Genomic DNA, 12,877 nt, shown 5'->3' on the forward strand with positions numbered 1-12,877 from the left:
CGACCCCATAGGCGGCAGCCCACCAGGCTCCTCCGTCCCTGGGATTCTCTAGGCAAGAACACTGGAGTGGGTTGTTATTTCCTTCTCCAGTGCATGAAAGTGAAAAGTGAAAGTGAAGTCACTCAGTCGGGTCTGACCCTCATCGACCCAATGGACTGCAGCCTACCAGGCTCCTCCATCCATGGGATTTTCCAGATAAGAGTACTGGAGTGGGAAGAACAAAATATATAGAGGTATAGATATAGATGTAGATATAAATGTTGATGGGCATAGAAAATTTCTGGAAGGATATAAAAATGTAAACAACTACAATATCTTGGAAAGCAGGTGGGTAGTGAGGTCAGGGATTTTTACTTTATACTTCACACTATTACTTCCTGTGTACTAATGTGGAAGTAAGTTGTGATATTTTTCTAACATTTCTAAAAAGCACATTGAAGAAATGCAGTATCACATTTATTAATATGATCCCATTTAGAAATCTGTTCACAGTGTTAACACTCTAGGGAAGGGGTAGTGTAAGAAAATTAACAGGTTTTTTAATGCTTATTCTTAAACTTTTTGTTGATTTCCTGATAAATTTTTTTTTTTGGCATTTTTAAAGTCTGTACATTGTATTACTTTCAAATTTTAAGTCATGAAAATATATGCATTATATATGTAAATAAGTTACATGAGAATTTCCCTGTAACTATTGCTGAGAATTTAAGATGTTTTATATCTTAAAATATTTTTCAGAGCTAACTTATTTATATGTTTTTACAGTTTCAGAGAAAAAGTACAAGCAAGTTGTTAAATTCTTTTTAAGACCTATTTAACAAGGAAGAAAAATTTGTAATTATAAGAGGTAATGTATCTTAAACTTATTGTGGCAATCATTTCACAGTATTCATACAATTCAAATCATCATGTGTATATCTGAAAATTATACAATGTTATGTGTTAATCATATCTCAATAAAACTGGAAAAATTTTAATAAAAGATTTTTAAAATAATAAAAATGTAAAGTCATTGACTTTTTTTAAAGTACAAAATTAAACTAAAATTGCAATGTTTTTCTTAGTTATCCTCTACATTGACTTGCATGATCTTCATGGTAGTACAGCTAGAATTAAGAAGAAACCAAAGAAAATAGGCTAAAAGGTAGTCAGTAAAATTAAATAAGATTTAAGTAAATTGTACTCATCAGTATTTACCACTCAAATTATGTGAAACTGAACTAAAGGAAATTCTTTGCTACTAATACACACGCTTATGGGGTTCCTTCTACTTCTGTTATTTCTTGTTGATGCTTTGTAGCAAATGAAGTAATAACATATTGTTTCTTCAAACTATAATACTGTCTTTAAGCAAGACTTTAAGTATTGTGCATGGCCAGTGATGGACACACAGAATGAATATCACAGAATCATTTAGTCAAATATTTCATTTTACAAATTAGCTCTTCAGTTCAGTTCAGTTCAGTCGCTCAGTTGTGTCCGACTCTTTGCGACCCCATGAATCGCAGCACGCCAGGCCTCCCTGTCTATCACAATCTCCTGGAGTTCACTCAGACTCACATCCATCGAGTTGGTGATGCCATCCAGCCATCTCATCCTCTGTCGTCCCCTTTTCCTCCTGCCCCCAATCCCATCCAGCATAAGAGTCTTTTCCAATGAGTCAACTCTTCGCATGAGGTCACCAAAGTACTGGAGTTTCAGCTTTAGCATCATTCCTTCCAAAGAACACCCAGGGCTGATCTCCTTCAGAATGGACTGGTTGGATATCCTTGCAGTCCAAGGAACTCTCAAGAGTCTTCTCTAATACCACAGTTCAAAAGCATCAATTCTTCAGTGCTCAGCTTTCTTCACAGTCCAACTCTCACATCCATACATGACTTCTGGAAAAACCATAGCCTTGACTAGACGAACCTTTGTTGTCAAAGTAATGTCTCTGCTTTCGAATATGCTATCTAGGTTGGTCATAACTTTTCTTCCAAGGAGTAAGCATCTTATAATTTCATGGCTGCAGTCACCATCTGCAGTGATTTTGGAGCCCGAAACAATAAAGTCTGACACTGTTTCCACTGTTTCCCCATCTATTTCCCATGAAGTGATGGGACCAGATGCCATGATCTTCGTTTTCTGAATGTTGAGCTTTAAGCCAACTTTTTCATTAGCTCTTAGGGAATTAAAAAAAAAAAAAAATGGTGTGCAGCTGCTACATTGTGGGTTTGTGACAGAGCTGGGACGAGTGGTGTCCAAGCTAGTATTACCACCTCTGCCCACTCAGCTTTTTAAGCTGAACTGAAGAAGTTTATACTTCACTTTTCCTACATTAAGCCAAGTTTAGAAGTGCTCCTTCCCATGGCAGCACAAACTCTGCCTAGTGGCCTCTTCCTGCACTGCACATGGAGTAGGAGTTCTGACATGTACCTTGCCTTCCCAGAATTACAGGGATGAAAGACTCCTCCAACCTCACTTTGTTTGCCAGGTTGCAACACCCAGTGAAAGCTCTGACACTTCTGGCTGATGGTAATGCGCGCAGCCCTCTGCTCGCACGTCTCTTCCGGCCGATGGGCTCCACCAGAACAGCACTTCCGGATCAGAGGGTGTTTGAATGTGGATGCTGAGATGATGATACAACTGCCCTTAGCCAAGTGCAGATTCAAAGTTTCAGGGCTGGACTTAGGAGCTGCTGCCAGCTTCCTGCCCCCTTGCCCCACTCCATCCAGTACCAGTGGTGGACGAGCCCCTGCTGGCACTAGTCCTAGAACGGGAAGGTATTCTCTCCCCAGACAGCCTGTACCATAACAGAGAGTCTAATGGCTGGAAAACTCTCCCTTATATCTTCTAAATCAAAATCTAACGATCTAACTCCTATTACTGATTCGCTTATTGGTACTCACAGAGTTATGTGAAGTGAAGCGTTAGCTGCTTAGTCGTGTCCAACTCTTTGTGACCCAATGGACTGTAGTCCACCAGGCTTCTCCATTCATGGAATTTCCCAGGCAAGAATACTAGAGTGGGTTTCCATTTCCTTCTCCAGGGTATTTTCCTTCTCCAGGGACCGAACCCAAATCTCCCAAGTTGCTGGCAGATTCTTTACCATCTGCTCCAACAGGGAAGCCCTACTCACAGTTAATCCTTTTATATAGAAAAAGCCATATATGCACCCATTCCTTGAAGACAGTCATCATGAACACCTAAGTCTTACCCTGTATCTTGTAAACATCTTGTAAACATCCCTAGAGTTTTTTTCAATTAGACTGTATGATTGGTTTCAAAACCCTTAAACAGTCACCCTCCACTTGGACATGGCCAAGACAATCAAGCCACGGTCAGTATGAAGTCTGAGTGGGCGAATAGAAGAAGAAGAGCTTTCATTTAGGCTGCTCTCCTCTTCTGTCTTCTCAAAAGCCGTGGACTGGGACTTTAGAACTGGTCATGTTCTTGGCTTCCCAGGCGGTGCAGTGGTACAGAATCTGCCTGCCGATGCAGGGGGTGCAAGAGATCCGGGTCTGATCCCTGGGTTGGGAAGATCCCCTGGGGTAGGAAATGACAACCCACTCCAGTATTCTTGCCTGGAAAGATTCCACGGACAGAGGTGCCTGATGGGCTGCAGTCCATGGGATTGCAAAGAGTCAGACATAACTGAGCATGCACGTATTGTGCTTCTTCATCAGACATGAGGAAACAGCAATGGAGAGAGCAGAAGGGGCTTGTCCAAGTGGGCCCAGCTGCTAAGTGACAGAACCAGACCTGAAGCCAAGAGGCAGTATCATGAAGTGCAAAGGTCACTGGACCACAGAGTAGAAGCTCTGATACTTGTTGCGGACCCATCTCTCCCAGTCATTTGGACTTGGCAAGATAGCTCAGTTTTCAGAAGCTTACTTTGCCATTATTATGATTATAATAATTTCTGCCTAGCCGAGGTCAGACTATGGCTTTGGCAAGAATGAAGCATTATGGGTGACTGTTTATTGAATTCCTCCTGAGCTAAGTGCTTTACCTGCATAATCTTATTTAACTCTCATAATTCATTTAATTCTCTTTAGTCTGCAAGACAGAGAGAAATTGTCTCCATTTTGCGTAAGAAAAAAACTGAGGCTTGGAGAGATGAAGTAATGTGGCTAGGGTCACATAGCTATATCTTGGAAGCCAAGATCCAAACATGGGCTCTGATTCTAAAAAACACTGTTCCTTATATACTGTCTTCTAATGATACTGTTTAGGCATGTACCTGCTGAAATGGGAGGAAACTTTGTTGTTGCTATTATGGTTATGACAACACAGTATCTGTAACTCCTCCAATAATTAATAATTAACATTATTAATAGTGTATCTGAAATTTAAATGGTATATAAGAATTGGATTTTTCAGACCCATCTTCCAAATAATCTGGATAGGTCTTAAACATTAATACACCAAAGAAAAGAAGTAGTTTCCAGTAGAGCACAGTGGTCACCAGTGCAGTGGGATCTACTATCTGTCTGACCTGGGTTTAAATTCTTTCTGTGCATCACACTACCCTGTGACATCGGGTGTACCGAAAAAGAGAGCTGTGGCTCAGCAGTAAAGAATCTGCCAGCAATGTGGGTGACCTGGGTTCAGTCCTTGGGTCAGGAAGATCCCCTGGAGAAAGGAATGGTTACCCACTCCATATTCTTGCCTGGAGAATTTCATGGACAGAGGAGCCTGGCAAGCTACAGTCCATGGGGTCACAAACAGTTGGACACAACTGAGTGACTAACACTCTGATAGTATAGTTTCTAGAGAAGGGAACAGCTACCCACTCCAGTATTCTTGCCTGATGTGACATTAGGCATATTAATCATTATTAATTTCTCTACACCCTGATGTCTTTATCTGGAAAATGGGAGTATTGAGAGTACCTACTGCGTGTGATTGGGATGAGTGTTCAATGAGAAAATCTGATGATAAGTCTTAAAAACACCTGGCACAGAGTAAGCATCTAATGAATGTTGGCTATTATGATTTCACTGGAAAAGACCCTGATGCTAGGAAAGATTGAAGACAGGAGGAGAAGGGGACGACAGAGGAAGACTTGGTTGGATGGCATCACTGACTCAATGGACTTGAGTTTGAGCAAGCTCCAGGAGTTGGTGATGGACAGGGAAGCCTGGCGTGCTGCAGTCCACGGAGTCAGGAAGAGTCAGATATGACTGAGCAACTGAACTGAACTGATTATTATTTCATCCTGAAGTCCATCATACCTAGCTTTTGCAAGAATTTAACGGAAGCCATGCATTTAACTGGGTACCAGTTACTCTGATAGAGAGTAAAATCTATGAGACAATTAATAACTAACTCTAATTATGGAGAAAGGCCATACTGGTAACCTATTTCCTTTAGATCAAGACTGTGCTAAATAACTAGTGATTAATTTATCATTCTGCTTTACCCCTGTGGAAAGTAAAAGTTGGAAGTGCCCACAGATCTTTTTCAACTGCCCTACATCAATCAGTTAGAATGCAGCAGATCCTGAGTTATTCCATTATAACTCTGAAAACAACACAAATCTTTGAACCACCTAGATTTTCAATTTTCTCTTTCAAATTTCTTCTTGATTGGAGAATTTTCTTAAATGATCCATCTGTAACAAAATAGAACATCCCCCAGAATAAATACTTCCATCAAATAACATAAATTATCAGTTTAGAGAATTAGACTGAGCACATTTTATCAGAGAGCATGTCCCAGCTCCCACAACAATTCTGACCTATATACTCCTTCTGTACAGGCGTGCACATGCATAGAGTGAGCAGAGTTCTTGGTGGCACACATTATCTGCTCTTCGCAGAAGTATTACCTCAAGAATTACAAGTATAAGACAAAAATCAGTGAATGCATGCATTTTTAAGGTTGTTTTATTCGTTTCTTTAAAACAGGTTTAGTGAGTGCCTTCCGTCTCGCAGCTTGGGAACAAAAGATCGGTAAAGTCCAGTCCCTATCCATAGAAAGACATAAAAATGGCCAACATGCATGAAAAAAACACTCCAAGTCACTAATTATCAATGCAAAACCACAATATCACCTAATACCTATCAAAATGGCTCATTAAAAAAAAAGACAATAAGTGTTGGAGAGGATCTGGAGAAAAAAGAACATTTGCACACTGTTGGTGGGAATGCAAAATGATGCAGCTACTTGAGAAACAGTGTGGAAGTTCCTCAGAAAAGTAAAAATAGTACTACCATATGACCCAGCAATCCTACTTCTGCTGCTGCTGCTGCTGCGTCGCTTTAGTCGTGTCCAACTCTGCGCGACCCCATAGACGGCAGCCCACCAGGCTTCCCGTCCCTGGGACTCTCCAGGCAAGAACACTGGAGTGGGTTGCCATTTCTTTCTCCAATGCATGAAAGTGAAAAGTGAAAAGTGAAAGTGAAGTCGCTCAGTTGTGTCCGACTCTAGCAACCCCATGGACTGCAGCCTACCAGGTTCCTCAGTCCATAGGATTTTCTAGGCAAAAGTACTGGAGTGGGGTGCCATTGCCTTCTCCGAGTCCTATTTCTGGGTAATTATCCAAAAATTGAAATCTGGGTCTCAAAAAGATGTTAGCACTCTGTGTTCACTGCAGCACTATTCACAATAGCCAACATGTATGAACAGCCTAAATGTCCATTAACAGATGAATGAATAAAGGAAATGTACATAAATATGTATACAAACACATAATATTCCATTGTGTGTATGTATACAAATTTTCTTTATTATATATATGTATATATATATATATATATATGCACTGAATTACTATTCATTAAAAGAGAGAGAAAATTCTGCATTATGCAACAACATGGACCAACCTTGAGGAATGAAATGAAAAAAGACAAATAGTATGATTCTACTTAATGAAGTATCTAAACAATCAAATTCATAGAATCAAAGAGTGAAATGGTAGTTGTCAGGTGCTAGGGGAGAGGGCTTCCCTGGTGGCTCAGCTGGTAAAGAATCTGCCCGTAATGCAGGAGACCTGGGTTCAATCCCTGGGTTAGGAAGATCCCCTGGAGAAGGGAACAGCTACGTACTCCAGTATTCTGGCCTGGAGAATTCCATGGACTGTATAGTCCATGGGGTCACAAAGAGTCAGACACGACTGAGTGGCTTTCCTTTTCACTTTCAGGGGAGGGGAAAATAGAGTGTTACTAATCACTGAGAATAACGTTTCAATTAAGTGAGATGAATAAGCTCTAGAGAGCTGCTGTACAACACTGTACCTCTAGGCAACAACAATGCTTTGTAAGTTGTGCCCAGTTCTTTCAGGAAAAGCCATGTTTTCCTCTGCTCTCTTGGGATTTTGGAAACTGGGACCAGTGTATATTTTAAGTATGAAACAGTGATTCAAACATGCAGAAGGCTTTATAAGGAATTCTCTGGTACATGAAGAATCTTGATTCAAAAGGAGATCAAGCCTTGAGGCTTTGGAGTGGGAGCACTGACTCCAAGACCCTAGATTAACAGAGAACTAACCCTAGGGAGCATCAAATAGTGAGAACTCACACAACGGAGACCACTTGAACACAAGACCCGGCACCACCCAAACCACCAGTAGCACCCTGTGCAGGACGCCTCATCCAAACAACAAACGGAACAAAAATACAAACCCAATCATCAGCAGACAAAATTATCACCTCACTCAGCCTTGCCCATCAGAGGAAAAACAAACAAACAAACAAAACTCAGCACAAATCTCACCCTATCCAAAGCTTACACAAACAACTGGACCAACCTCAGGAAGGCAGAAACCACAAGGAAGAAAGAATTCAACCTTGAATTGGAAAAGGAGACCTCAAACACAATAAGTTTAAAAAAAGTAATGAAAAGACAGAGAAATACTACACAAATGAAGGAAAGTCCAAATACATGAAGAGGAAATAGGCCAACTACCTGAAAAAGAATTCAGAATAATGATAGTCAAGATGATCAAAAACCTTGAAAACAAAATGGAGAAATTCAAGAATCAGTTAACAAAGACCTAGAAGAATTAAAGAATAAACATACACAGACAAACAACACAGTTACTGAAATTAAAAATACTCTAGAAGGAATCAATAGCAGAATTATCTGAAGCATAAGAATGAATCAGTGAGCTGGAAGGTAAAATGGTGGAAATAACTTCTGAAGAGCAGAATAAAGTAAAAAGAATGAACAGAACTGAGGATACTTGCAGAGACCTCTGGGACAATACCAAATGCACCAACATTTGAATAATAGGGGTCCCAGAAGAAGAGAGGAAAAGAAAGGGTATGAGAAAATTTTTGAAGAGATTACAGTTGAAAATTTCCCCAACATGGAAAAGGAAATAGTCAATCAAGTCCAAGTATATTCATTGTATGTATATACAATGGGGCAAAGACAGCCTCTTTAATAAATGGTGCTGGGAAAACTGGACAGCTACATGTAAAAGAATGAAATTAGAACACTTCCTAATATCATACACAAAGATAAACTCAAAATGGATTAAAGACCTAAATGTAAGACAAGAAACTATAAAACTCATAGAGGAAAACATAGGCAGAACACTCAATGACATAAATCAAAGCAAGAGCCTCTATGACCCACCTCCTAGAGTAGTGGAAATAAAAACAAATGTAAACAAGTGGGACTTGATTAAACTTAAAAGCTTTTGCACAGCAAAGGAAACTATAAACAAGGTGAAAAGACAACCCTCAGAATGGGAGAAAATAATAACAAATGAAACAACTGGCAAAGGATTAATTTCCAAAATGTATAAGCAGCTCATACAACTCAATGCCAGAAAAACAAACAACCCAATCAAAAAGTAGGAAAAAGATCTAAACAGACATTTCTCCAAAGAAGACATACAGATGGCTAACAAACACACATGAAAAGATGCTCAACATCACTTATTATTAGAGAAATGCAAATCAAAACCACAGTGAGATATCACCTCACACCGGTCAGAATCAGTTCAGTTCAGTCACTCAGTCGTGTCCAACTCTTTGTGCCCCCATGAATCGCAGCACGTCAGGCCTCCCTGTCCATCACCAACTCCCGGAGTTCACTTAAACTCATGTCCATCGAGTCGGTGATGCCATCCAGCCATCTCATCCTCTGTCATCTGCCGGGGACCAGCCTCAGCTGATCCAGGGTATTCGAAGCGGGGACAGCGTCGGCGACCTATTTATTTAAATATTTTATCAAAGATATAAAGAGTAATAGGATGAGGATAGCTCAGTAGGAAAATTTAGTGGAGAAAGGAGGCTGAGTAGCTTGGTTTACGCGGGAGACCAATAAAACTTCAAGACAAGAAGTTTGCACCACTTACGTAGGCCGCAGGCGTCCTTCCATTCTCCCGAAGGAGAGGAGACACAGGCCTCCCTGGTTGGATCTTAGAAGCCCAGGCATAATTAGCAAGCATGGCGGGTTCCGCGCTCCAGATGGAGACTCAGCCAGAATTTGAGAGAGAGAGAGCGACACGGGGAGACCAAGTTTCAGTGAACAAGGCCCGCACTTTATTTTCCAAAGTAGTTTTTATACCTTAAGTTGTGCATAGAGGATAATGGGGGAAGGGGTGGAGTCATGCAAGGACAGCAGTTCCTGGTCCTAATCGAAGCCAGGCTTTCAAACTTATCATATGCAAAAGTTCAGGTGAATTATATCATCTTCTGGCCAGGAGGCCTGTTAACATTTTAAGAAACTTATCTTTCTCTAAAGGTGATTATTCCAAAGTCAGGCACCAGCCTCCAAAAAAGCATTGGACAAAGCTGCATTCCTATAGGGCAAAGGTGAGGTGGGCTCAATCAAGAAAAGAATTAACTCAAGGGTCCAAGGTTACAAACATTGAGGCTACTACTTAACACCAATTATATTAATCAATACACTGCCAGGGACACAGCAGGTAAGGGATATGGAGACTTAGCAGCAAACATTGGCCCAACAAGTGAAAAACCCTTCACCAATACAATTTCTAATCAATCTTTTAACTGCTCAAAAGAATCTGTGTTTAGACAGTTTAGAACATCTCATGCCTCTCACAGTTGGGAGGCTCTGAGCAATCACTTGTGGCCGGAAAAACCTATTCAGGCAGGCTAGAGGATTTCCAAAGGAGTTTGTAGGTTGAAACACTGTCACACCCAGGAATTATTAACTGGAGCTGTAAGCTAACTCTTTTTTCAGAGAGAGGTAGTGGGGGACAGCCCCCTGTAAAGTCAGAGGTGTAGGTGAAAGCACAAAGCAGAAAGTAGGCAGACTCTGGTTTTGGGGGTAGATGCTCGAGAATTTCCAGGGGGACTCCTGAGGCTCGATCCCGCCTTTGCGTATGCCGAGCCTCCTTCCTCATGACCTTTGCCACGGGCGGAGCTCACTCCCCGAAGTCATCCCCTTCTCCTCCTGCCCCCGATCCCTCCCAGCATCGAGTCTTTTCCAATGAGTCAACTCTTCGCATGAGGTGGCCAAAGTATTGGAGTTTCAGCTTTAGCATCAGTCCTTCCAAAGAACACCCAGGGCTGATCTCCTTTAGGATGGATTGGTTGGATCTCCTTGTAGTCCAAGGGACTCTCAAGAGTCTTCTCCAACACCACAGTTCAAAAGCATCAATTCTTTGGTGCTCAGCTTTCTTTACAGTCCAACTCTCACATCCCTACATGACTACTGGAAAAACCATAGCCTTGACTAGATGGACCTTTGTTGGCAAAGTAATGTCTCTGCTTTTGAATATGCTATCTAGGTTGGTCATTACTTCCCTTCCAAGGAGTAAGTGTCGCCATCATCAAAAAGTGTACAAACAATAAATGCTGGAGAGGGTGTGGAGAAAAGGGAACACTGTTGCACTGTTGGTGGGAGTGTAAATTGATACAGCCACTGTGGAAGATGGTATGGATATTTCTTAAAAAAAAAACTAGGAATAAAACCACCATGTGACCCAGCAATCCCAGTCTTAGGCATATACCCTGAGGAAACCAAAATTGAAAGAGACACATGTATCCCATTGTTAATTGCAGCACTATTTACAGTAGCTAGAACATGGAAGCAACCTAGATGTCCATCAACAGATGAATGGATAAAGAAGTTGTGGTATATAGACACAATGGAATATTACTCAGCCACAAAAAGGAACACATTTGAGTCAGTTCTGATGAGGTGGATGAACCTAGAACCTATTATACAGAATGAAGTGAGTCAGAAAGAGAAAGATAAATATCATATTCTAACACACATGTACAGAATCTAGAAAAATGGTACTGAAGAATTATTCACAGGGCAGCAATAGAGAAACAGACATAGAGAATAGACTTATGAACATGGGGAGAGGGGAGGAGAGGGTGAGATGCATGGAAAGAGTAACATGGAAACTTACGTTACCATATGCAAAATAGATAGCCAATGGGAAATTTCTGTATGGATTAGGAAACTCAAACAGGGGCTCTGTATCAATCCAGAGGGGTGGGATGTGGTGGGAGATGGGAGGGAGGTTCAAAAAGGGAGGGAATATATGTATACCTATGGCTGATTCATACTGAGGTTTGACAGGAAACAACAAAATTCTATAAAGCAATTATCCATCAATAAAAAAGTAAATTAAAAAGAAAAAATAATGCTTTGTACACTTAATTTGTTATTGGGAAAAGTTCATGCTAAATGTTCTTACCACAATAAAATTTTAAAAGTTTGACTTAGTTTTAAAAATCATGCTGTGGGAGCAGTGAGGATTTAAAGGGAGAATCAATGTGGGTCCAGAAAAGGTAGTGTGTTTTTATAAAAAGCATATTCATGTGAACTGGCTGAGAACTGTTACTTACCATCTTCTTGGGCGCCATCTGCATCTCCATTGGTGAGGACAGTGAGTCCTGCTCAGTAGCACACTTCAGCATTATTGCTGCCACCACCTATTCCACAGCCAGGCTCATCTTTATCTAAAGTCTGAAGTATCTGTTCAGAAAGAAAATCACTCCCTCAAAAACAACATTCAGTGGCTATTACGGGAAACAATTGACTTACGGATACTGTTCAAGTCATTCACTGACTGAATATTAAAATCTAATTCTCCAGTTTTCCCAGCCTTTCTTGATTTCCCTAGTTTTCACCTCATGTATCTACAGATACACGCTGTTCAACAGCTAAGCCTTTAGGCGTATAACACTGATATGGAACTTCCTAGAAAATCGTTTACACTCTCCTTTCTTGGAGCTTTATGCAACGCATTAACTAATAAGATATCCTTTGAGCAGTTGAATGAATGAACGAATAAGTAAATACTGACTACCCCTCATGGTCCTTACCAGCCCTAGTTTCTAGATTCTGAATCAGATGACACCCTCTAGTTTACTGTTCCACTCAGGATAGAGCGGAGCACAGAGGGCATAAGGATACTCAATGAATTATTTTTGATGAGAAGGGTTGATTCCTCATCAAAATTTGTGACCATGATTTGTGGCACCCAAAAGAAGTTTTTATGGGTTATTAGGGGACATGACTGAGTGACTTCACTTTCACTTTTCACTTTCATGCATTGGAGAAGGAAATGGCAACCCACTCCAGTGTTCTTGCCTGGAGAATCCCAGGGATGGGGGAGCCTGGTGGGCTGCCGTCTATGGGGTCACACAGAGTCAGACACGACTGAAGTGACTTAGCAGCAGTAGCAGCATCAGGGGATAGGAGGGGGAAAGGGCAGGTGAGCAAAGAGAGATTCATGGCTGCAGCTTTCATGGGTAACCATGTAGTTTCCCAAACCAGGTCCCTATTTTCTGCTCCCCTCTTTATCACTTTTCCAATTAATTAATACACTCGACTCACCAGAACTCTAGTATTTTCAGTCATATAACTTCCCTGGAGTGAGCAAGAAACTTTAGTTTTATGCATTAGCTTAAAATGTACCCTCTCCCAAAGTCAGTAAGGTTATTGCTTATTCCAA

General features: G+C 40.9%; 1 long non-coding RNA gene across 2 annotated transcripts in view; it reads right to left on the bottom strand.

Moving 5' to 3' along the window:
• Positions 1-12,877, bottom strand: part of LOC113897737 — a 33,672-nt gene that overhangs the window by 6,857 nt on the left and 13,938 nt on the right. For both annotated transcript variants that reach the window (XR_003512417.1, XR_003512418.1), the window contains exon 3: positions 11,766-11,895. This is a non-coding gene — a long non-coding RNA (uncharacterized LOC113897737). The remainder of the gene's footprint in view (positions 1-11,765; positions 11,896-12,877) is intronic.

Source organism: Bos indicus x Bos taurus, chromosome 8 (assembly GCF_003369695.1).
Source record: "Bos indicus x Bos taurus breed Angus x Brahman F1 hybrid chromosome 8, Bos_hybrid_MaternalHap_v2.0, whole genome shotgun sequence".
Classification (NCBI taxonomy): domain Eukaryota; kingdom Metazoa; phylum Chordata; class Mammalia; order Artiodactyla; family Bovidae; genus Bos; species Bos indicus x Bos taurus.